Source organism: Protopterus annectens, chromosome 8.part0, assembly GCF_019279795.1.
Source record: "Protopterus annectens isolate FY-2018-M chromosome 8.part0, PAN1.0, whole genome shotgun sequence".
In the NCBI taxonomy this organism is placed as follows: domain Eukaryota; kingdom Metazoa; phylum Chordata; order Ceratodontiformes; family Protopteridae; genus Protopterus; species Protopterus annectens.
In genome coordinates this window covers 1,361,327,929-1,361,355,286 of record NC_056741.1, presented here as the reverse complement: position 1 = coordinate 1,361,355,286, position 27,358 = coordinate 1,361,327,929, and the positions used below count along the sequence as shown (strand labels likewise).

General features: G+C 36.2%; 1 protein-coding gene across 2 annotated transcripts in view; it reads right to left on the bottom strand.

Annotated features, from left to right (window-relative positions):
• CENATAC (centrosomal AT-AC splicing factor) overlaps positions 1–27,358 on the bottom strand; it is a 484,230-nt gene that overhangs the window by 373,826 nt on the left and 83,046 nt on the right. The window lies entirely within an intron of this gene.

Genomic DNA, 27,358 nt, shown 5'->3' with positions numbered 1-27,358 from the left:
AAGCTGACAGTCCTAACTAGAATGATTCACCTAAGCTGTCAACATGGCCTTTGCCAACTATGGGGGTTAATAAAAAAGAAGGGAGGGACTGGAGCCGCTCTGTATGTAGCTGGCCTTGATTTCTTGGGGGTTGAGGTCACCCCTGACCATCAGCACCACCGCCAGCTTCCAAAAAAATAACAGAAACCTTTTCATTAGGCTCATCTTGTTTTGGAAGCTAAAGGGCATGAGACCTCAACTGGAAGACAGACAGAAGCCTGACAAGGGGAGGCTTGATGCTCAACATTTGGCTGAGGAGGGGGCATTTTTTCTTTTTAAATAGGGCAGGAGGATATATTTAATACTAAAGACTGGTTAGGGAATGTGGAAGACAAAAGAACACAGGAGTTCACCAATCTCTGTCAGGTAACAACTGCTGAAACATAAGTTATTATAACCCTCTTTATTAAAATCACAACTAATACTGTGACACTAAGTAAACACACTATAAAAGAAAACAAAACATATTAATAGAACACTTTTTTCATGCAGGATACACCTTTCTTTTTTCAGAATTAGCACTCACTCTGACATAACATAAATTGTTCACTTCCATCCTTGCCTTAAACTTCACCACTCCTCCTGAACATTATTCATTTACTTTTATTTAATTTGCTCTTTTCCTTTCTCTAAGGATTCTACCTCAGTTCTTTTTTGTAGCAAGTGTTTTTTTTTTGGCAGTAGCATTCAGTTTAGTAAGGTCTTACTATGTCTTGGGAATTCACTGCCTATGTCCCAGCTCAAAAGAATCATTTTCTTAGTAACAATGACTTGTTCTACCAACATTTCCGACAAAACATTCTTTATGGAATTTTTAAGATCAGTCTACTCATTACATTTCCACAACACATGATCCCAGTTGTCTCCCTTTCCCCATCATACTTCCAACATTTGCTAACTACCTAAGGGAAAATTATCTTTAGATATTTTTATATCCTAAGGAAACCAATCAAAAATCCTAAACCTTCTAGGATCTGTTGCACACTTGGGAGCTATACAGATATCCACCCATTGTCCCTTGGTAAATTTTCAGTCTCTTCCCAATCTTTCAGGAAATTATATATATATATATATATATATATATATATATATATATATATATATATAAAAAACTAAAATATTTGAGGTTTTCTTAAAGGGAAAGAGCTAAGTTAAAGAAAGTAGATGCTTGTCAGAAAGTGCACTTATGTTAACCTAGTGATTTTCACCTGTAGTTTATAAAAGTGTTATGACACATCATCTGTCTGAAAAGATGACTTTTATTCGAAAGAACAGCAGTGCAACAGGAAAGATGCACTTCAGCATTTCATACCCATACACTTCAGTATTTCATACCCATCTGACTCAAGTTTGGCAAGGCAATCTATTATAGGTTCAAGGGCAATTGCTAGACTAGCTGCCCTTGCGGGCCATTTTAACCCTAGCCAATTTCCCTTTTGGTGCTCGAATTAATCTACCCTACTTGGTTCAAGATTGCCCTTACTCATCCCATGGTCGATAATTATATATTATCCCTAATAAGAATAACTGGGATAATATCAGAGATAATTTGAGTGGACCCATGCATGGGATAAAGCATTTAGGAGCTGTCTCTGTTCAGTAGTAGTACAGGGGCACACACATTATTAAAAGGGCACCATAAATATTAGCCATAAAATGACTATGGCTATACAAACACATGAATGTGCGTACATGAAACATCATTTATGTCTACCTTACAGGAGTTGGGGAATCTGCCCTTTCCCCAGTATTCAGTGATATCACAGCTGGAACCTATAACTGGCAGGGTGTGTGGGGGAGCTCGTCCCTTGCAAAAAGACATTGTTTTATACTTGCATGCTCCAAGGTGATGTTGCGAAGCATGCACACTTGCATGTCAATTTTTTTTTGTTTTGTGCTGATGTCAGCAACATCAACATTTGGGTATCAAGAGTTTAACTATATCCATATGATGGGTCTAATTAATTATACTAAAATAGTACTCACTCAGTGATGAGAACCACAACAAAAATATACAAACACTTCAAATCACTGACAATATAGCATATAAACATGCTCTGTATCAATAAACATGATAACAAGCTTCATTTATAACCACATAAAGAATACAAGTCAAAAGACATAAAATGTCCTCAAAAAAGAAAGCCTGTGAAAGCATACAACCATTGTTGTTGTATCTTTTGGCTTTTACTGGTTAGGGGTCGCCACAGCGGAACTCCGGTCCGCTAATGACTGGCAGTAGATTTTTACATGCCGAGTTGCTAGCCCTGACGCACAACCGTCAAAGAAGGTATGCCCATTCACGCAGGTCTCCAGACAGAAGACACTCTAGCTGAGAATCGAACGGGACACCGTCTTACTGTGAGGCGACAGCACTACCACAGCGCCACCACCGCAGTCCATTACAATGGCAAATTTAAAGAAATCAAACAAAGGTATTCCTAATCCTCCACTTGTCCACACTTTTCTGTAATGTATCTTATACGCTCTTCCTTATCTCTAGCACTGAGTCGAGGGGGAGTAAGCTGCTTCCCAGTGCAGAGCGGTAAATGCATATCACCTAAACGGCACTGCTCCTTTATAATGCAATCCATTACCACTTCTGAATTTGCACATCTATGTCCCAATATGGGTGAAATTGAAGTGTATTAACCCAACACCAAGTTCATGCAGGTATGGGCATGCCTGCCGTGATTGACATGCGGGAGGGCGGGATTAATGGCCGTGAATCTTACTGTGTATTTTATTCACGGCTGTTGTATAAACTATACAAGTTACTGGTTTGGCCCTGGTCATGTTAGAAAAGGTTCCGTAGACTAGCCTACCTACAATACAGCAGCATATGACCACAGCAACTGTGGTTAAAAATTGTGTATTAGCTCTGCTGCACTTTAATCAGCTGAAGTAGCTTCCATGAGAATATTTTAGTTCAACCAGTATTGGCAGCAGTCAGACTGCTAATAAAGTATTTTGGGTACTTTTCCCGTTATCGGGGCAACACTTGTAACGTGCTAGCAGGTGCACAAAATGATCGCACACTGGTAGTTTTGAAACAGCAATACATACAGCCATCATTCATTGTTAAAAATGTTCCTGACTTTTTGGCAAACTGCTTAACTAAATTGCATTTTCTAAACGTACTGAAAACACCAGATGACTTATTAGAAATTGCTTTAACAACTGCTTCAGGGCTGACAGCTGTGTGATCATTGAGCATTAGAGCTGTTGCCCTGATAACGGAAAAGTACCGTATTTTGTTTATCAGTCCTTTACTTGGCTGTTTTTTTAAACCTTCCCACCCTTTCCTATGTTACTTTAAGATTGCACCAGTGGCACTTCTCTCTCTAATGGACATGGGTAACCTGTAAGTGGTTAATCTCCCAGCCCCATGCTTACACTTATCAAGGGTATCAGAACTTGTCAGATCACATCAGTCACACAATTAACTTGTGTTTCGCATATCGCATATATTACCTTGTGTTTTGGTGGCATCTTTCAATCAAATGGTGGGCGGTGCAGTCAAATGCTCGCAGGTGGGGTTTGGGTGGGGCTTGCTACTGCGCATCTGGTGGGTTAATACACTTAAATTTCGCCCCAATATGTACCTCAGACAATGATGGAAAGCCCACTCAAGGTTCTGTGGTTTAGGCAATTAACTTCTCTGCACTTTAAAGATACAAGTTGTTGTGTCTTTTGGCTTTTCCCGGTTAGGGGTCACCACAGTGGAACTCCAGTCTGCTAATGATTGGTAGTTGATTTTTACATGCCGAGTTACTAGCCCTGATGCACAACCTTCAACGAAGGTACGCCCATTCACGCATCTCCGCGCAGAAGACGCTCTAGCTGAGAATCGAACCGGACAGTGTCTTACTGTGAGGCGACAATGCTACTGCAACACCACCACCGCAGGTCAAGATATACAAGAAACAGTGTAAATAAAGCTGGAAATCAATGTGTACTACAGCTACTCATGGCAAAGGGTGTCAGCTTGCCTAGCTCATGAAACTGCTCAAAATACATGAAAAGAGGGTGAGAGTTTGTAAAGGAAAGTATTTTGTCAGTAGAGTAAAGCAAAGCAGTATCCTCTGTGGTAGAAAATAATGACAAGCATAATGTCTGAACCACTGCAGCAAAATTCCATGAAACTGACACTCTAATTTCCAAAACACATTCTGTATAAAACAAAAGTTGCAGCCATGAATTGCAGGACAGGCAAAAAATATACTGCAAGCTCTTAATTGCCACCAGTTCAAAAAAAAAACCTCACATTATAAACCATGGACAAGGATCTAAACCTACAGAGCAACACATATTAACCACTGTATTAAATAACATTCTGTACATCTTACTTAACCATTAAGAAATATACCACAGGAAGATTACCCCTTGCTAACCACTACATGAACTGAAAAACAATTATCAGACTCACCCTCTTTCAATAAAAATGCCTTAACAATCCAAGTTTTGCACAGATTCGTGAGACACACTGGTCATTCACAAGACAAATACATCCACAGTATTCAATCCCATCTTACCAAATAGAAAAGGTGTACCTCTTAACACAGCACTGTAATGAATCTACCTCAAGTAATGAAGTTGGTGACAGCACTGTGTCCCTCATCTCATTGTCCCCAGAGGTAGTGTCTGGCAGATGATAGTGGTTACATGATTTAACAGTACATGCCCTGTACACGTATCCCTCGTCTTACAATTGGCAGTACCAGTAGTTCCTTCTACTGCAGCTCTCTTCTGGTGTATATACAGCCAGCAATATCTGGCATTTTGCTGCAATACTGACTACGAAACATTTTACATGCAGCACCTTCCTGTCCCACCCTCACTGCCTGTGCAGTGGAACTCATTCCTTCATCTGCATCAGCCATTCTATGCTACAAATCCTGAAATGAATACACAGCATTGAAATATGTGCTCAAGAAACAAACCAGAGTACTCTTTAGGCCGGCTCACACAGTAACAGAAATGAGGACGTTACATCAATGTACAGATACCACAAAAAACACAGACTGTTAAATATACACCAGCTAACTACACCTGCCAAAATTACCCCAGCCACAATATCCCCTCAACTACTATTACCTTCCCCATACTTCATCAAAATTCACCCAACATCAAGTTACAAATGCCACTAACAAATTACATAGCATCAATAAAATACATACCAAGCAAAACACTTGCTGAAATGCAACTCATCCAAACATCCTCAACCAACTGCCTGCTGCAATGCCCTCCCATCAATACCTAAGCAAATGCATCAATGGTAACAGACATCTGAAGAATCTGTAGCCACAAAAGACTTCCTATAACTGTTATCAAGCATCACTGCAGATTAATTTTTCAAGCCTTAGACATTTCCATGAGCTGGAATATTGGCTCCAAGTTATGGGACCACTCTAACCACCTCTTAAGATGTAGGGCTTTTGGGAACGTCTCTAATGAAACTGAGTGGAATGCAATGATCCTAAATACTGCAAAATGGGGAACACATATTACGGCACACAGTGAAGTCTACTGTGTACTCTACGAAGCACAGATTTTGCAAGACTGTCTGTGATCCCCACAGAACGGAATAATCCGAATAGGGATTCTCAGAGCTTCTACTGACACAGCAAGACTGTCATAAGGGTAAGGTAAGTCCTTGGCACTCTGCATCCTCTAGAGAGCTGCTATTACAAACAAGCATTTGGTGAACAGACAGCACCAATGAAATAACTGAGCACTTTCTACAGACAAGCAAACACCTCCTTGGTTCCTTGGCAATCTTTATGTGAGGCAGCTGTGCTGGAAACCTGAAAAGCACATTTGATCTCCTTCAGAAAAGCTGAGAACTGAATGCACTCTGCCCATATGAAAAGTCTGCTTTGGGATGAAGGAATTTAGTCTGCTGAGATCCAGTATTCTGCAAAAGTCCTTTATTCCTTTCACAACTAAAATAACCTAGAATAGTATCTTAACCTTTTCAGGTATGATGGAACATCTATCTCTTTTCGGTAAGAGGCTGACATCCTCCTTTTTTGCTGCACAATTGTGAATTCCACACTCCCTGTATATTAATATCACCTACCTATCCTTGGTGAGGAGGGACAGGTGATCCCGAATGCCTCCAGAGTGGGACAATCCATAAAGGTCTCAAGACTACTGGTGCCAAACATAGATGGAACACCAGGAATCCCAGCTGCTAGGCCCAACTTTGCTGAAAACTGCGCTGGATGCAAGGTTTCATTCTTGTAAGACCTTACTGAGGAATAGGCCAGTTGTCACGTAGAAACCACATATAGCATTGGCTCCTCTGTATGTTACAAAAAAACACCCTGGGGGGTGAATTTTACACTCACACTGTTAGGATTTTGCCTTCCTCTTCCAAGGGGGCCTCCTTCCTGAAGGTGAGGGGACACTAGAAAGAAAAATCTGGAAGTTCATCTTGATGGCCTAAGCAAGACATCCAAGTCTAAGCCAAGAGTACTGATGAAAGGCCATAACAGATCCTGAACTCAAGAGTTTCCTCTGTGATGTTATACATGGCAAACATGAGGAGGTGGTTCATTTTGGCAGCAGCCATGGCCTGTAGCAATTAAAGCACACAGTGCTTTTGTATCAGCTACATTTCACTGAAAATATACACATACAGTGTAATTTAGTGCTCCAAGACAAATGTGATGATTACAGGACACACTTCATTACTTTCTCCACTGCTCTGGACTCCTTGTCCACCAGGGGCACTGTGAAAACTTCTTGACAGTAGCAGCAGTAACCATGGTGTCAAATTTAGGGATCTTTGGGGGGTGTGACCAAGGATGAACACAGGATAGCAGCAGATTTCTTCAGCTCCACCAATTTCATTACATTGACAGGAATTAATTACTTAAAAAATTAATTCTTGAAGTAATTTTCTTTCTAAATATGTTTGTTTTATATAGTTCTTGAACTATATCTAAAAAAGAAAGGCAATCTTAACAATATTCCTGTCAGAAATTACTTTGGAAATTTTCCTGTCAGTTTATCAGTCTGAAATGAGTTCCAGTAAGACAAATTTTCAAGACTCCAGCATCAAGAAAGAACTTCAGTCTCTGATAATTATAGTCCAGCAACTTACTGCTAAGATGGATAAAATGGATACTAAAATAGACACTTTCATAGAAAAAACTACAAAACAAATAGACTTGTTACATATGGACCTGCAACAACAGAAGATCCAGATGACAGGCATAGAAGAAGCTGTGAATGACATGGAAAATAAAATACAAGAAGAGGAAATCAACATTGAGTTTCTGCTGAAACAAAATACACATTTACAAACAAAGCTGGATGACCTGGAAAATAGATCTAGGCAATAACATTAGGATTTTTGGACTGCCAGAAAATATTGAAGGTAACAATATTACTTCTTTTTAACAACATGGCTCCCTAAAACTTTAGATTTACAAGAAGCATTCTCTTTTGGTATCGAAGAGCACATAGATCTATAGCTAATACTAACTCTAACAAAAACTATCCTAGATCAGTTATAGTTAGATTTCTATCATCTTTTGATAAAGAGATGGTTCTTAAATCTGCTTGGGCTAAAGCTCCTGTTAAGTTTAATGAGACAACTGTGCGTTTTGACAATGACTATTCTTCCATGGTAATTGCTAAAAGAAAAGATTTTCTGCCACTAATAAGGGAGCTTAAAAAAACACAGTTTAAAACATACCTTCTGTTTCCTGCCAAGCTTAAAATCTTCCTTCCTGATGGTCCTAAGGTCTTCGATGATTTAGACTCTGCTTTACTGTTTGTCAAAGAAAAAGGATTTTGGATAAAATAGAAGAAATGGAATGGGCTAGTTCTTCATTAAAGAGATTGGCAACTGAAGCTTCCTGGAAGACTTCAGAGAAGAAGAAGAGACTAAGACTAAAAAACAAATGATTTGTTATATGTTTTTTTTCTCTCTCATCATTTTAGTTCATTATTAATCTTTTTGAATATAGTTCCTGCATTTCCAGAAAGTCACAAATATTTTGGAAAAGATTTAATCAAAGTTATTCTCTATGTGCAAAGAAATGTTTTGTTTCATAACCAGTCAAAATGCCTGAGGATTTAATGGCAGGCTGTGACTCGATTTGTTTCTCTTTCTGAAAAAAGTAAGGTTAGTAATTTTATACATTTTTTTATCTTTACCTTTTTTTCCTTCTTCTTTTATTATTTTCTTTGTATAAACAATGAAATTCTATTGAGATCATGTAGTGGGTAAGGGAATGTGGAGGGCAGGGAGAGAACAGTAAAGAAAATATCATTAACAGAATAATAACATATTTATTTCTTGTAAAAGTTTATAAGTTCTTCAAATGCTATTTCTAATTATACTTTCTTGATTATACTGCTTATGCTTGTTTGTAAATAATCTGTCATGCTTTAACTAATAATAATCAGAACTAAATAAGAGTAAATAATATGTTTTATTTTTAACTCTATTAATATAAACAGTAAGTAACATTCCATTGTATATACTTCTTACAGCTTTCTCTTACATTTTTTTATTTCTGCCTCACTCCCTTTTATTTTCTACTCTCTTTTTCTTTTCTTTATTAATATATAGAAATGCTTTTGACTGTGTGGGCACAGTGAATAATAGGATTTGTATGAAAATTGAGTTGGGAGAAGAATGCTGAGTTTTATCGCTTGTTGGTAATTTTGAGTTTAATTTCACTTGCATAGAGGCTGTGATGATCTGTGGAATAAATTGTGGAGATTCTGTCATGTTTAGATGCATTTACACTGCTAAATGAATGTTTGTCACTGGTTTTTAATACATTTCCCGCCAAAATGTTAAGAGAGACAATCTGGGATTTGGGCTGTCTCATGCACAGTGTCCTTGAGTTACCTCAGAATCTTCAAATCACAGAATTCTCACAGAGAAACTGAAAGCAGTTAGTATAAATATTGACAAGGTTATCACACTGACACACCACAGATTCAGGAAAAATACTCTGTTCATAAAATATGTCAGTTATAATGAGTTTAAATGATGTAGTTTCTTGTAGTAAGTAAATGTCTTAGTTTAGAAGGCATAAAAAATGAAACATTTATTTAAATGTTTTTGAAAATCTACTTAACAGCAGCATAATAATCTGTGTTAAAAATTTGTGTTCCAAACATATACTTTACTATAACTCATTTAATTCATCTGATTGACAAGCATAAATAATCTTATAACTCTATTCTGGAAGAAATGTCATGTGATATATTTTAAAGCAGTAGGTTAGCATGATTGTAAAATCTGGTTACTAATATGTGTTTGCTGTGCATTATTTTGTATAAAGCAGACAGATTTATTCTAGGGACAGCAAGTAGGATAGTGCTCTACAAAGACACAACTCAGTGAGATCAGATATATATATATATATATATATATATATATATATATATGTGTGTGTGTGTGTGTGTATGTATGTATGTGTGTGTGTGTGAGTGTGATGGCTTTTTTTCTGAGAATCTGCATAACTATCCAATATGATTTATAATAATTTCTATGAATACAATATTTTACTCTATTGATAAAATGAATGTTTGCCACAAGTTTTAATAAGTTTCCCGCCAAAATGTTAAGGGAGACAATCTGGGATGTGGGCTGTCTCATGCACAGTGTCCATGAGTTTCCTCAGAAGCTTCACTCACAGAATTTTCACAGAGAAACTGAAAGCAGTTAGTATAAACATTGACAAGGTTATCACACTGACACACCACAGATTCAGGAAAAATACTCTATTCATAAAATATGTCAGTTAGGATGAGTTTAAATGATGTAGTTTCTTGTAGTAAGTAAATATCTTATTTTAGAAGGCATAGAAAATGAAACATTTATTTAAATGTTTTTGAAAATCTACTTAACAGTAGCATAATAATCTGTGTTAAAAACTTGTGTCCCAAACATATACTTTACTATAACTCATTTAATTCATCTGATTGACAAGCATAAATAATCTTATAACTCTATTCTGGAAGAAATGTCATGTGATATATTTTAAAGCAGTAGGTTAGCATGATTGTAAAATCTGGTTACTAATATGTGTTTGCTGTGCATTATTTTGTATAAAGCAGACAGATTTATTCTAGGGACAGCAAGTAGGATAGTGCTCTACAAAGACACAACTCAATGAGATCAGATATATATATATATATATATATATATATATATATATATATATATATATATATGTGTGTGTGTGTGTGTGTGTGTGTGTGTGTATGTGTATGTATGTGTATGTGTGTGTGTGTGTGTGTGTGTGTGTGTGTGTGTGTGTGTGTGTGTGTGTGTGTGTATATGTATGTGTGTATATGTATGTGTGTGTGTCTGTGTTTATGTGTGTGATGGCTTTTTTTAGGTAATAACGCAGGTGTTTCTGAGAATCTGCATAACTATGCAATATGATTTATAATAATTTTTATGAATACAATATTTTACTCTATTGACAATAATGAGTTTAAGTAAATGCTCATATACAAACAATTCAAGATTTTTTTGGAAGCTGTTGATAGAATTCACATGACAGAAAATAGATGCATCTTAATGCATGTAATGTCTGAATCATATTAGCCAAAGTTTTTGATTTAAATGAATGTTAGAACATAATTTTCTCTCCTCTTGATTTCTAACATTAAGATTATTTGAATGCTATTAGAATACAAGTGTTATATATTACATAGATCTATATAATAGTATGAACAGTTTTTTTTTTTAAAAAAAAGTTTATTTTAGTTTATATGATGCTGTTTTACCAAATGTGTGGTTTTGTCTTGATAGATAATTGAATTGAAAACTGTTAGCCTCAGTTAAATATAACTAGTATTAAATTGATAAGGTGGTAGCTGAGGTACTGCTGCTTAGGGTAGGGGGTTAACTTGAGTAGTAAATACTACTCTAAGTTGGAGTTTTCAACTCCAGGCGGGATGCAAGGTTTAATCCTTACATTATTTTCACTTGTTCATTGTTATATGTATATAGTTTTGACATCCACAATATATTTTGTACACTCATTGTCACTACAAACAAAATTGAATCCTATACAAAATCCCATAAGAGATTTAATAAATACAGCTATATTTAAAGGTACACCTAAAAGAGGAGATGTAACATTATTTATCTTGTTATTTGTTATTTCGATCATAAGATTCTTGAGTTTTAAAAATGCCAAATGACATCTTTAAAAGGAATTTCTTTAAATATTAATGGATTGAATAATCCATGTAAAAGGGCAAGCCTAATAAGATACATTAATCTACACAAGGCCAATCTAGTCTTCCTGCAAGAAACCCATCTCTTGAAAAAGATATTGATAAACTAGCCACTAATAAGTATACAGTATTGGTTAGTTCAGAGCACACTCAGAAAAAAAGAGGAGTGGCTATTTTATGGAATAAAAGTATGCCCATTCCTAAAACCATTAAGTCTTATCAGGATGACAAAGGAATGTTTTGTATGGTTACAATACAAATTAATGGGAAGACTTACACTTTAATTAATGTATATTGGATACCTGGAATTGGTATTAATACAGTGAAACATCATATTGATAAGATCATATCATTCTCTATAGGGGATATTATTTTAGCTGGTAATTTTAATTGTATACTACATGAAAGTGATACTACCACTATAAGGAAAAGAAGAATTACATCTAATGCAAAACATTTAAATGATTTTGCTAATTCTTATCATTTGAATGATATTAATAAATCAGATAGAGTCAAAATCATTACCATACACCTTTTTTTCTAACAGATACAAAACTTATTCAAAAATAGATAGGGTCTTTATTTCTAACCAGATGGTAACAGATTTAATTAATTCCAAAATCATTTCATGTCCTATATCTGATTATAACTCAATTGTTTTTGAATTCATGATAAAAAAATACTCATAATGTTCAGATCAAAAGGATACCAGCATACTTAACTCAGCTAAAAGACTATAAAGAATATATACTTTCAGAAGTACAACATTTTCTAGACATAAATAATACTCCTGAAGTCTCCATTGTCTATGTTTGGGATTCCTTAAAATCATATCTATATGGACAAAGTATCAGATGGTATAATAATAAAAGGAAATCTTGGGATAAGGAATTGTTAGATATTCAAAGTAAACTAGACTCTTATAAACATAATAATAAAGAAAATATTATGGACAAGAAAGTTATTGAAGAAATAAACAAACTAAATGAGAAATACAAAGAAATTTTAACTCAAAGTTAAAATAACTTTAGAGAAATAAGTTTTGTCTTATTCAATAAGCCCCAAATACTTACATAGACTTAAAAAATAAACAAAAAGATTGAATAAACAAAACCATATCAAAGAAATCTTTTCTCCAAGGAAAAGAAGAATGTTTCTAGTATACCAGAAATACTGGATGAATTTAGAAATCACTTTCACAAGATTAACCATAACAACATTAACATGGAACCTAAAGATAAAATAAAGGAGTTTATAACCACAAACATGAATAAAAGCTTAATAAACAACAGATTAAACTATTGGACAAGAGTATTTCATATACAGAAGTTATTACACAAATAAATAAGCTTAAATCAAACAAAGCACCGGGTAATGATGGTATTATACCAGAGATATATAAAATCCTTTCTAAAACTACATATTCATTAATACATAAGGTTTTTATTCTGGCCCAAACTGAGTTAATAACCCCCCCATCTTGGCAATATACATTTATTTCACCAATTTTAAAACCTAATAAAGATCCAACTAGATGTTCTTCATATCGACCCATCTCATTACTTAATGTTGATTATAAAATGTTTATGAGTATTTTTGCTGATAGATTGAAGACAATTATCCCCGGCATTATAGACACAGATCAGACGAGCTTCATTGTAAATAGAAATACTTTTGATAATATAAGAAGGACTTTAACATTAATTGATTTTGCAAATAGGAAAAAGAAAGATTTAACACTTATTAGTCTTGATATAGGTTCAGCATTTGATTCAGTAAGTTGGGACTATCTGTTTACCTTACTGAAATGCACAAATTTATCTGATGCATTTGTAAATTTAATTGAGCATTTATACAAAGGAACGCTGGCTTATATTAAGGTAGGAACATATGTTTCACAAAAAATACCCATTCTTAAAGGTACAAAGCAAGGATGTCCACTTTCTCCACTATTATTCACTTTAGTAATGGAGCCTTGGGCTAATTTGATTAGAAACAGTACTGACAGAGGGTTTTGAAATAGAAGAAAATACAACATCAAAAATTCAACTTTTTGCAGAGGATGTTCTAATTACATCAGCAGGATCTAATTCTTCTATGCAGTCTTTATTTGATAAAATGATGAATTTTAAAAGTATTTCTGGTTTAATATTCAATGAAGAAAAAACTAAAATACTACCTATATATACACGAAAAAATATTCTCATTAGTGATTTTACTAAATATGTACCCAACTCAGGTCAGATAACTTATTTAGGTATAATACTATCTAAAGATATTAAATCTATTATATATAATAACTATAATACCTGTTTTCTTAATATACAAAATCTTTTTAATACCTGGAATAATATGTTTTTACTATGGAGGAGAGACTTACAATTATTAAAATGATAATATTCCCCAAGATTTTATACTTAATACAATCAATAATACTTTCACCTACAAAAATAACTATCAAGAAACTGAATACACTAATGTTAAATTTCTTATGGGCACCTAATAGACCTAGGATTGCATTAAAGAAACATACTAATAGCTGGTCTCAAGGCGGCATTTCTTTTCCAGACTTTAATTTATATATTATCTCTTCTATTATAAAAGTTATTACTTTATTAATAGATTGGTCATATGTCACAAAATGGAAAGATTATTGGGAGCTAATTAGTATGCACTTCATGAAAATCTCCTTAACACATAAAAATATGATTATAAATAACTCCATGTTGTGGTTGCTAAAGGAATTTTGTACTTCACCTATTACACCTAAACATATGGTCTGTTACCCATTAAATATTATTATTAGTTATCATAACTTTATATTCATGCACCCTAAGTATAGGGAATGGAATTTTATTGTATTCCTATAATTTATACTCAGGGTATGCTTATGTCATCTACTTCTGAAGGAGCTCATTTAGCTATAGATAATAATCTAAAGTACTGGTATCAGCTGATATCTGATAATAAAGTTAAAAATCTAGATTTCTTAAAACAAGAATTTGATCTAAGAGAAACTTGCTGGTTAGAGGTTCAGATCTTTAGACAACATCTCATTGATAGAATAGATCTAATGTCTATAACAGTTAAAGAATCTATTCCAAAACTGATTGATTACTTGATAATAAATTTACAGCATAAAGTTTCTGATAAAGGTAAACTTTCATATATACATAAAATTATCAGACAAGAAACTTTTTACAATGTAGATTCATACTGGAATTATTTCACCTCTATTAATGGGGACCCACCAACTCAACAAGATAAACAATATATATTGGAATCTGCTTATAGAACTACATCTTCCATTGTCTGGAGACTTTATACATGGAAATTTTTACATAGATCTTTTATACACCTTTGATGATGAATAAAATTAATAATAAAGATAATCTATGTAAGAGATGTAATGTAGAAATTAATGCTGACTGGGCTCATATGTTTTATGACTGTATGAAGTTGAAAGAATACTGGAAGTCAATTAATGAATTTTTGCAGGCTCTTTTTACAGATAATTTCATTATTTCTAAGTCTCTTATATTATTCAACACACCTGTACCTCAATGTGTTAAAAAGATTAAGCTTCCCTTGTTATGGTCTATCCTAGCAGTGGCTAGGAAAATAATAACTAGAAATTGGATTTCAGATACACCTCCTTCGTTCAATGAATTTAAAAATGTTATGAATATAATGTGTCATATGGAAATAAGCACAATTAGAATGAGAACAACTAGAAAAACATCACATTATATTGTATGGGATAATTTACAAAATTTGTTAAAAAAATTCTAATTTCAATAGCACAGTATTTTAGTTTAATTGATCTGATTGTAGTGGATGTCTTTGTAAATACTTTAGTTGTTTTGTTGAATATTATAATAATACCTATTTTTAATTATTTGTATAAAATTGTTATGATATTTCTCTTATATATGTTAAAACAATAAACTTGTTTTGAAAAAAAAAAAAAAAATTTAGGGATCTTTGCCCAGTTAGTCTCACTACCCAAAAGGCTGGTTGTCCTCCTTAGGAATGTACAGTGGATGCCGTATCTTTCCCCAGGCAATCCTGGTGGTATGTTTTTGGAACACAGTTTTATTTCACTCAGTTTTTCATACATATTTTAAATCATCCTCAGTGCCATATTACAATCACATACTTAAGTTACATATTCATTTTTCTCTTTTTCATAAACTATTTAACATTTCAAACTACTGATTTTTCCAACCAACAAACCTAAATGCTACTCCCTCACTATTATTTTACTTTTGCACCATTTTCAATTTACCCAATGCTCCTTTCTTTTCCGTCACTCTGATCCGCATTGTGAAAGTAACTGATACACACATTCCATTCAGGGGTATGTACCTTGTTTTTAACCATCCCCCAAGCCCTCGTTCAACTGTTTTATTCCCTTTACAATACTTACCACATCTCCCAGTATCACTCTTTTTTTTAAAACAAGAAACATCTTTATTAAATCAGATTATATAAATGAAAAACCATAATGACATTTTCTGTTGCAAATGTTATATATCACTTATAATCTAGCCAGTCATTGTCAGTCAAACATTACTAAGTCAATACCCGCCTTCTCTTAAATCTCATTCCTCCTCCAAAATATTATTTTTTCTATTTTATTTGCTCCTACCTGTAGAACACAGCATGTGTTGCAACTTTAAGAAGCATTTGAAAGTGAGGGCACGTGCATATAGAGAGCACATGCAGGCAGCAGTGCCATTTTGAAAGAATAGCTAGAGTGTTAACATGTATGAGTGCAATAGTCAGTTTATATGTTTAAATTACTAAGCCTCAATCCTGATGTGTTTGTATATAATAAAACTGCTTGAACTGAACCCACAACTGTCTGTCTGTTTTATCCTGACCAGATGACTGACATGGTGTCAGAACCAGGATGGAGACTGCAACTTCTTCAAGCCATGAGTTGCCGAGTTAACGGTGAAGGTACATTGTGCACTGTATCACCCAACCTGCTCAAATGATTAAAAAAGGGCCAGGAACGAACTTCAGGTAACCAAAACTTGCATAAATTAATTATTTATTTTGTAAAGAAAACAATACAAAGCATCCGCAAAGCACAAAATGCATTATTAATCAAACAAAAGACAGAAAACAAATTACTGATTGAACAAAATATTCAAAACTATGATATTTGACAGAATTATCAGAAATACTTATGAGGATGTTCACAGTTGCTTCTGATTTGCATAACAAGAATGTTAAAAGTAAAACAAGCACAAGAAAAGTATAACGGGCATGATAAGAGGTCAAATGGGCATAACAAACACAATAAAGGGGCAAAATAAGCATAAAAAACAAGACGACTGCATGTTTTTTAGTAAATGACCATGTTCTAACAAGAGCTACTATATCACATCGACCAAAGCTATTCAAAGTATAATTAGAAATCAGAATATGTATTGACCCAAGTAACTTGAGCATTAAAGAGGCTCCACCATCCTGTGCATACAGTCAAGGAGGTTTCTACCCTCATGCCAAATGCCACTGTTTTTTCCATCTTAGATGCAAAGAGTTCATTTTGGCAAGTAGTGCTTGATCTCAAATCTTCACTACTGACTACATTCAGTACCCCATTTGGTAGTTACAGATTTCTCAGAATGCTTTTTGGAATAAATTCTGCCAGTGAAATCTTCCAACATGCAATGGAGCAATTGTTTTCAGGTTATCCATGTGCTATAATACTAGATGATTTACTAGTTGGAGGTAATGGTGAAGCAGAGCATGACAGAAACCTCAGGAAAATTCTGGACACAAGAGCGTGAAGTCAATCTAAAGCTCAATCCTCTGAAATGCAAACTTGGCTACCAGAAGTTCATTTATTTATCAGTACAGGCTTATGACCAGATCCTTCCAAACAAACAGCCATTCTTGAGTTGCCAGCTCCAGACAATGTCCAAGCCTTACAGCGTTTCCTTGGTATGGTTAACTATTTGGGCAATTTTCAGATGTCAGTGAATTATCAGTGCCTTTAAGAGACCCAACACTCAAAAATGTTGCCTGATCATTGCTGGACGACCACCAGAGAGAATTTCATGACCTTAAACAGAAAATTGCCAGTCTACCTACGGTGAGATACTATGGATGTCCACAAACCAGTAATTCTTTCCTGTGATACTTCAAAGTTCGGTCTTGGTGCAGTTATTCTTCAGGACAGCAGACCAGTAGCCTAAGGGTCTACAACTCTTACCCAAACTGAGATACAGAATGCTCAGATGGAGAAGGAACTTTTGGCAATTATGTTTGCACGTTCGAAGTTCCATGATTATATTTATGGCTGACCTATCCGGACTGAGACTGATCATCAGCCTCTAGTCACTATTTTAAAGAAGCCTATGCATACAGCTCCAGCAAGACTACAAAGAATGATGCTCAATTACAAAAGTACAACTTCAAAATGGTCTATACAAAAGGCAAACTTCTTTATCTGGCTGATAACTTATTCAGATCGTCCAGAAATACCACAGAAAAGCTTGATGCAGAGAATTTTGACTTCGATGTTATGGAGGTGCATAATTTTTATACCACAAGACTTGATGAGCTAAGAGATCATACAATGACTAATCCAGTTTTGCAAAAGCTCAGCCACTTTATTAATGCTGGATGGCCGTCAAAAGCAATCTTGCGTACCAACCGAAGTGCAACCTTATTTTTCTTAGAGATGAGATGTTGATGGAAGATGGTATCATTTTCAAAGGTCCTAAAGTTATTGTTCCTACTTCCTTACAACATGAGTACATTCAGATTTTGCATCGTGGCCACCCAGGTTCTGAAGCTACCAAAAGAAAGGTGAGAGGACTAGTATTTTGGCCTTCTCTATCAAAAACTTGCAAGCAAAAAATTCCAGCAAACCTTGGATCCTGGTAAAACGATTTATTGTAGAATAAAATAAAAACAAACTTGACCATCAAAAGAAGATACCTTTGTAGTACTAAGCGCTTTCTCCCTCAAAATAAATGGGCATCCTCAGAGTACAAAAAAACAAATCTCAGTCCATCCCTTAAATACTAGATTTAAAATTGAATAATTAGATCAATTTGAAATTAATTGATAACAGAAGAAGTAATGAATCCTAATCAGTGTTGTGCACTTAGAAAAAACTCAAATGAAGCTGTCAGACAAAAAAATGCAGAGCAGTATTGAAACAGTTATATACTCAAGGAAATTGTTTAAAAATCTTGAATACATGATGAATGCATTACTGAATTAACAATGAATAAATATATAAATATTTAAATATCAATTAATCATAAATACATAAATAACTTATTAAATATGAATATAAATGTATAAATATAAATAAATAATTAAATTAATAAATTAGATTATATTATAACCATGTTAATCAATAATACATCAATAATAATTTGTAAAATAGTTTAAAATACACTTGGTTGAAACCTTGAAATACTAAAAACTGGTCTGTAATAATAAAAACTAATATATTGTAATATAAAAATGTATCATATAAAATGTGATTTCAACTTGAGTATGCTCGAAATAGAAATGTATTCATTGATGCCTGGCCATTGACTGGCATTTAACCTTAATTGCCATAGACATTCCTTCACTTCAAGCATTGCTTTCTCATCTCCCCCTTTGTGTACATTGTGTGGGATTCTGTCTATAACAAAAAACAAAAATCTCTTGAAATTACTACATTTAACACTGTGGTTGTATAGAGCACTTGTTTTTTTATGTTTTTTAAACAATTTCCTTGAGTATATAACTGTTTCAATACTGCTCTGCATTTTTTTGTCTGACAGCTTCATTTGAGTTTTTTCTAAGTGCACAACACTGATTAGGGTTCATTACTTCTTCTGTTGTCAATTAATTTCAAATTGATCTAATTATTCAATTTTAAATCTAGTATTTAAGGGATGGACTGAGATTTGTTTTTTTGTACTCTGAGGATGCCCGTTTATTTTGAGGGAGAAAGCGCTTAGTACTACAAAGGTATCTTCTTTTGATGGTCAAGTTTGTTTTTATTTTATTCTACAATAAATCGTTTTACCAGGATCCAAGGTTTGCTGGAATTTTTTGCTTACAAGTTTTTGGCGTTTTGGATTTGCTTCTCTATCAAAAGACATTGACACAGTGCTTTCTTCTTGTTCAGTATGCAATGGTACTAAATCACATTAGCAAAAACAGCCACTTCAGCTAAGCCAGATTCCTGAACTACCTTGGTCAACAGTACCCACTGACAAATTTGAGTGGAACAATCAGAATTACTTGGTGATGGTAGACTCTTATTCGAACTGGTTTGAGATTGATCTGCTACCTAACGTACAGTACTGTTATTACTAAGCTGAAACATCACTTCTCAGTCCATGGTAGTTCACACAAAGTTATTTCTGACAACAGTGCCCACTTTACCAGTCAGTTATTTCAGAAATCTGCAAAAGAGTGGGACTTCATCCAGATTACTAGCAGTCAGCTGGCTGAGCGTGCAGTACAAAGTGCAAATCAATTACTAGAGAGGTCAAAGTGTGACAATACAGATATCTCCTTGAATTTGCTTAATCTCAAAAATATATCCTGTGACAACTTACTTGGCTTGCCTGCTCAGAGACTTCTATCTGGGCAAACCAGAATAACCTTGCCTATCAGTTCGTTTGTTGGTGCCTAACGCTAAAAACATCAGAGCAATCAAAGCCCAACTATTTAAAAAGCGTTTCTTTCAGAAGTCCAGCTATGATAAACAAGCAGATTTCTTCATCCACTGAAAGAAGGAGAGATAGTGAGGATGCAAATGGCGAAAGGTTTTGATCAAATTGGTCAAGTGAGAGGTACATGTGCTGAGCCGAGATCCTACTTAGTGGACTCAGAGTATAGAATACAGAAGAAATCTCATGCATCTTCTTCCAGTGTCTGAATCGATATCGCAGCATCGTACCTGTGATACAGACTCTAGATCTCAGAGCAACCCAGACGATGTTCTTGTTGAAGAACATGTCTCAGTATCCATTCCCATTGCTGATGATGTCCCAGATCTCCCTGAAGTTGAACATTCATTAAACACAGTCCCTGATGCTAAACCCAGTAGTAATTTTTATGTTTCAAGATCAGGTCATATTTCTAGACCTAGTGTAAACTACACAGCAACCTGGACAATGATTGTTTTATTTGTATTTAGTTCTGTATAACTGCATGTCAAAGGATCATTTCTTTACAACTGCATGTCAATGAACGTTGCCATTTTCAGTGCATGACTTATTTTCTCAAAGGAGGAGGATGCAGAGCAGAGCATGTGCTGTAACTTTAAAAAGTATTTCAAAGTGAGGGCAAGTGCATATAAACAGAGAGCATGTGCAGGCAGCAGTGCCATTTTGAGAGAATAGCCAGAGTGTTAAAATGTATGAGTGCAGTAGTCAATCTGTTTATGTTAAGTTTAAGTTACTAAGCCTCAATCCTGATGTGTTTGTATATAATAAAGCTGCTTGAACCAAACCAAAAACGTTTCATCTGTTTTATCTTGAGTGGATGAGCGATACTACCCTTTTCTAAAGATCCCACTTCCAGTTGTTTTAGCTCCGTTACTGTATTTCACTACTTCTAGTACAACTGGTTTAGACATTGATTTCCATTTTCTAGTGATCACTTTTTGGCCGCCACCATAATTAGACCTAGCAAGGCCTTACCATGTCTAGGCAATTCTGATTCTGTATCGCAGCTTAAAGAAATAATTTCCTTAGTTATACCAATTTACTCACCCAGTATTTCTGTTAATGTAGTCGGCAGGGAATTTTTAAAGTCTGATAACACATTCTAAGGTCGGTCTTAAGACTAATTATACAGTAGGAAAAAAGCTAACCAGAAAGTGGAAGTAATGTTAATAAGGCATTCTTATTTCCTTGACCTACATAAACCTTAACTGCACCTGGCCACAATCTTCAAGCCAAAAAGTAGTGTAGTCACTTCCCTCATCTAGAATTATGCTGGTTTGAGATGACTGATATATACCTTCCTTATTAAAGTTAATTACTTCAAGCAGAATACACAAGTTTATCCATTATACTACATACATTCCCATCATACCCTATCAAAGTTTTGCATGCAGGCTTACCACTGGTAACAATAGCGTTTTGTTACCTGCATCCTTCTAAATCAGAGTTCTATCAATGTTGTCAAATTTATGCCTCCTCATTAAAAAAAATCCACACTAAGCTAGGTCTATCCATGTGCGCAACACCCTTGTTAACCTTTAAGTGACAATACACAAATACTTGTCATCATGATTCAATACTGAAACTGGTCTACACAAAGACCGGATCTATAGTGCCTTTTATTTTAAGTAAAAACATCACCACCACTTTCTTCCAGAATGCAGGTATTCCCCCTACCCTTTAAGAAGTAATTAAATACACCTTTTTTCAAATCATTATTAGTACCTGTCCTCCCCCACAACTTCCAGATTTCCATTGTTATACCATCTGACCCTGGTGACTTGCCTACAGCCTGACTGTGTGTCATCATTTATTTATTTATTTTTTCTCTATGATTAATTACAATTAATTCTTGAGCCACTATCTCCCCCACCTTTGGCAAACTCGTTTCTCATGGAATCCTCCAACACACTGTGATCTCTATTGCTCTATTCATCTGCTTTGTAAAGAATTTTCATAAATTATTTTTGAATATTTTTCTAATTACTTTAGGGTCTTTTATTATTTACCTGGACTTAGGATCTCTTAGCTTTACATCTGCTCTCTCTGCCTTTTGCTTCCTTAACCTCTGCATTAAATATTTATGTTCTCTAGAGTTATCGTCATTTTGCAATTGTCCAAGTATCACTTTATCACACTCATGCATGTTGTCATATGTTCTTGGATACCCACTTTGGTACCTCACAACTGCTTCCCTTCATCATTGGCGAGGTTTTCTTTCGCCAAATTGCCACCAGTTTCCCAAATTTCTCTTTTCTTTGTTTCAATTACAGCACTAACATTCCCTTTCACTTCTTTCCAGACACCAGCAAACTCATTCAAATGGGTTAACAGACCCATTTTCCAACTTCTCTACTACATATGGAATCTTACCTGCAACCCACTCCTTGAATGTCTTACCTTTTCAATAAAAAGGCAAGGATGTGCCAACAACTCTATTTTCCCACTAAATCAAACCCTTGCTCTAAGTGCACAATGAGATACTGTAATCTGATGTAACTCTTCACTCAGGTAGATGAACGAGCTCTTGCATTATACACTGTCAAATCTAGCTGAATTTGTGTACCAGTGGGAATAAGTAAACCCCACTTGACCTCCTAAGGTTAAGGCCACTGTTGCTTCCTCCATCCTGAATACTTTCAGATATGTCCTTAAGAATCTACTCTCCTTAGCAGTAGTCTCCCACCTTAGGTCCTTGACATAAGGTATTACAGACTATATTCCAATCTCCCCCTATAATTAGGGTACTTTGCTGAAAACCTATCTTTACATTCAACTCAGTTCTGAAAATGGCAGTCTCGGGTGGGATATTTACATAACACACACAGACACACACACACACAGACACATACACCTTTGCTGACCAGTACGGGTTAGTGGTGTCTTATATCCAGTAAAGTAATTCAGTTTCTAAACCAGCAGCACCACAAAAGCTTTGATGTTCATCCTTTTTTCCTTCCTGTATTTTTAAAGAACTCCTCATCCTAGTTATATTACCTCAACTGTCCTCTTCATCTGCCCTGGCATTCAGATGAATACCCCCCCTCAAATCCAGCTCACATGTTCCTAACTATCTACATTAGAACAAGAAACTCTACTCCCTGTAAGCTCTCATCACTCTGAAGATGTAGACATTTGTGTAGTGACTGAGACATGGTTTAAACCAGTGGACAGCACTCTGGCTGTGCAGGGCTACAACACCTTCCAAAAGTTTAGACCAGCTAATGTGCAGGAAGGGGAAAAAAGAGTGGAGATGTCAGTCATTATCCAGAAGACACTCACTTCAAGGCTAATTAAGCAGCATGATGTACTAGGGCTTCCTCTCCAAATAACCATAAGAAAGTTCTCATACCATACATTAGCTAGCTACAAAACTCCCTCTGACCCATGAAGCCACAATGGCCATCTACAGTAACTTGAATCACTCACTATTAAACCAAATATTTTCCTAGATCTAAACTATCCAACTACAGATAAGGAAGCATATACCACCACTAGCTGCACAAACACAGAGATTCTTCTTGGATTTTGTCAGGACAAATTCTCTGAAACAAGACTGCCTGGATGGAGATGCATCTTGGATCTTGTCCTTACTAATATGAGGGAATCTTGCACAATCCCTTGTAAATATTTGTCACTTGTTAGATCTGGCCATAAAGCCTTTTCATTTGAAAAGGTGAAACCAGAGATCCCTTCCACCAAAGGTACCTCTAGAAATTTCTTTAAAGTAAAACTACCTACTCCAAAGTTACACACTGGCAAACTTAACAATAAAAGAAAGAGAATTTTGACCAAAAGAAAGAAGAGTAATTCTCAGAATGATAGAAATCTCAGTGAGACAAAATTCAGGAGCTTAAAATCCAAAGCCAAGCCTAAGGCTAAAACAGCCACACAAGACAACCAAAAGGTTAATTTTACTTACGTTCGTAATCTCAGAAGCACAATACAGTGATGTGCCAAGCTGATTCTGATCAATGTTACCTGTAAAGGAGCTGAAGATATAGCTAACTTACTGCCCAATAAATTCGGCTCAAATTTTACTCCTACTTTCCCTCAGTCTATCCTACAAGAAATATCTGAAACTAACTTGCCTCCAACTATCACACAAGTCCTGAAAACTCTATCAAAAGCTAAAAATACTGCATCAGTGGGTCTTGACATTATCCCTGGATGAATGTTAAACACCGTGAAGCATGGTTTAGCTAACACCTAACAACACTGGTCAAACCTCAGCCTCCTACAGATTTTTCATCAAGTGAATGCAGAACAGCCACAGTCATTTCCCTGCATAACAGAGAATCCTCCACAGACCCATATGTCTGACCAGGCTCGTATGCAAAGCCATAGAAAGACTTATTATGGAACTTAATAAGAACACAAGGAACTGCCAAATATTGTACCAGGTTCCAGTTAAGATTAGTCAAGGGCAGGTCATGCTCAATCAATTTTTTGCTTATCCTTTTGTTGTCCGGGTTAGTCCCTTCTTTTCAGGGTAGATCCAAAGTGGTATTTATACTACTAGGGAAAACATGGCCAGGGCATCGAGGAAAGTACAGCTGTGTACCTACCATAAATGTAGATGTTAGAGTGTATTCACTGTTGCAGTCATTACACTTGGGTTATCCTGCTGGCAGGCTACCTGCAGTCGGCCAGAATTCCAAAGTCTTGGTCCGGCGTCGGTTGCGGTCGCCTCTTCCCTGACGTCAGAGCGCCAGGGGTATATAAGATGCAGCCGACACAATTTTCTTCCGTTTTTCTTGCCCCAGATGTCAGGTGCCCCCAAATAGGTAGGCAATACATATTGCTAATAAAAACATACTGTAAAGTAAAAACAATACCTTCATCTACAAGCAAACACACCACATAGGTTGTATAGGACAGAAAGGTATAGATAAGTCCCAGCAAAGAGAGTGGGGATGGAGGGTGGGTAACCTGGACTGCAACTCTAACATCTACATTTATGGTAGGAACACAACTGTACTATGTTCATCGTGTTTCACTGTTGCAGTCATTACACTTGGGTTGAATCCCAAAGCTGAGGTAGGGTGGCTGGGTCTAAATAGGTTTAGGAGTGGCTATGAGGCCCTGCAGAACTGCAGTGGCGAAGCCTGCTCTGGATTTAGAGTAAAGAGGCAAGTGATAATGCTTGGTAAAGGTGTGCACTGAACTCCAAGTTGCAGCTTCCAAAATATCCTTGGTTGGTACTCCTCTGAGAAAGGCTGCTGCCCTGGTAGAATGTGGCCTAATGTTGCTAAGCACTGACTTTCCATGCTGTGCATAGCAGAAACGAACACAGTGTCCTATCCACTTTGAAATGGTCTGCTTTGAGATAGCCTTTCCTTGTAATCCTGCAGCATATGCTACAAACAGTTGCTCAGTTTTTCTGAAAGCTTTTGTTTTGTCCAAGTAGAAGCGTAACTGCCTGGTGTACATCCAAAGAGTGCAGAAGTCTCTCCCCTTTATTCTGGGGATTTGGATAAAATGTTGGCAAACGAATGGTTTGGTTAAGAGCCACACTGGATACTACCTTTGGCATAAATGTTGGGTTTGTCCTTAGAGAAACCCCCCCGTCTTGATGAAAAAGGTTCCACTGCCATTAATGCCTGTAGCTCTGAGACTCTTTGTGTTGAAGTTATTGCTAGGAGCAGAGTAGTTTTCCGTGATAAAAATTTTAAATCTGCTGTACTGGCTGGTTCAAAAGGAGGTAAAGTGAGTTTTTCCAAGACAAAGTTGAGGTCCCAAGTAGGTATCGGTGCTCTCTGGGGGGGGGGGGGGGTCTAATATTTTTTGCCCCTCTGAGGTGCTGCTTTAGTAATGGATGACAGAAAATAGGAGGTTCCGTGTTGTAATGGGCTGAAATGGCAGAGGCATGGACCTTAATTGAAGAAAAGGATAGGCCTTTGTCCAGCATCTCAGTTAGGTATTGTAAAATCTGAGGGATATTTGGTACAAGTGGGTCAAAGCCTTGTACCTGGTTCCAGGCACAGAATCTCTTCCATTTGTCTGCATAAGATTTCCTGATGCTGGGGCTCCTGGCTTCCAAAATGACATCCATAACAGCTTTAGAGAGAGGTGTGGTCTGAGTGACTATGTTATCTGCCATGCAGCCAGATTTAAGGTTCTGAGTTGGCTGTGCAGGATCTGATTGTTTTGTTGAGAGTCAGAAGATGAGGAATTTCAGGTACAGGCTGGGCCTTGAGCCAAGTTCTTCAAGACTGGGTATCAGTGCTGGGGCCAGTCTGGGGCAATCAGGATAATTTTTGGCCTCTCTTGTCTGACTTTTAGGAGCACCTTGGAAAGGAGAGGCAGTGGTGGAAAGGCATAAACTTTTAGGGTTTTCCAGCTGAATGAGAGAGCATCCACTTTCCATGCTTGTGAGTGGTAAGTCCTTGTGCAGAATTTCTGTAATTGGCAGTTGAGAGGGGAGGCAAAAAGATCCATGTCTGGGGAGGCAAAAAGATCCATGTCTGGGCATCCCCATTTCTTTGCTATCATGCTGAAGACCTGTGGATTTAGTTTCCACTCGTGAGGATCCATGAGGTTTCTGCTTAGATAGTCTGCCAGAGTATTTTTCTTTCCTGGCAGGAATTGTACTTGCAGATGAACTTGATAGATCAGTGCTGTGTTCCACAAAGTCATGGCTTGCCTGCAGAGGGGATATGAATGCGTGCACCCCCCCTTGCTTGTTTATGTACCACATAACTGTGGTGTTGTCCATCTTTAGTAATAGTTGTCCTGGATGCAGTAGGCCCTTGAAGGCTGTTGGGGCATTCTGTACAGCTAGCACCTCTTTTTGATTGATGTGAAGATGAATTTGGTCTGCGGACCACTTGCCCTGAATACATTTTCCTGCCATGTGTGCCCCCCAGGCATAATCCGATGCATCTGTTGTTAGTGTCTGCCTGGCTATGGGTAAAGTGAAAAACTGTCCCTTGTTGTGGTGACATGCCAGTGCCCACCACTGAAACTCCTGTTGCAGGCAGGGAATAAGAGTTATTATTGCTTCCAGGCTGTGGCAATGTTGAGTCCAAACACTTTTTAGATACCATTGTAACTTCCTCATATGCGGTCTTGCATATGGAATTAGTAGGATGCAGGATGCCATGAACCCCAAAGCCTGCAGAATTTTTCTTGCAGGTAGCTGGGTTTTTGTTGCCATCATTTGAAAGTAATGAGTCCGTTGTCTTTGCTTGTCTGGCTTGAGATAAGCCATCTGGGCAGTTGTATTCAAGCTTGCACCCAGGAATATTATCTCTTGAGAGGGCACTAGTTTAGACTTCTTTTCATTTACTGTGTACCCTAGGCCAATTAGTAATCTTTTTACAAATGCCAGATGCTTTAGTAGGATGTCCTTGCTCTCTGCTTGAATAAGGCAGTCGTCCAAGTAG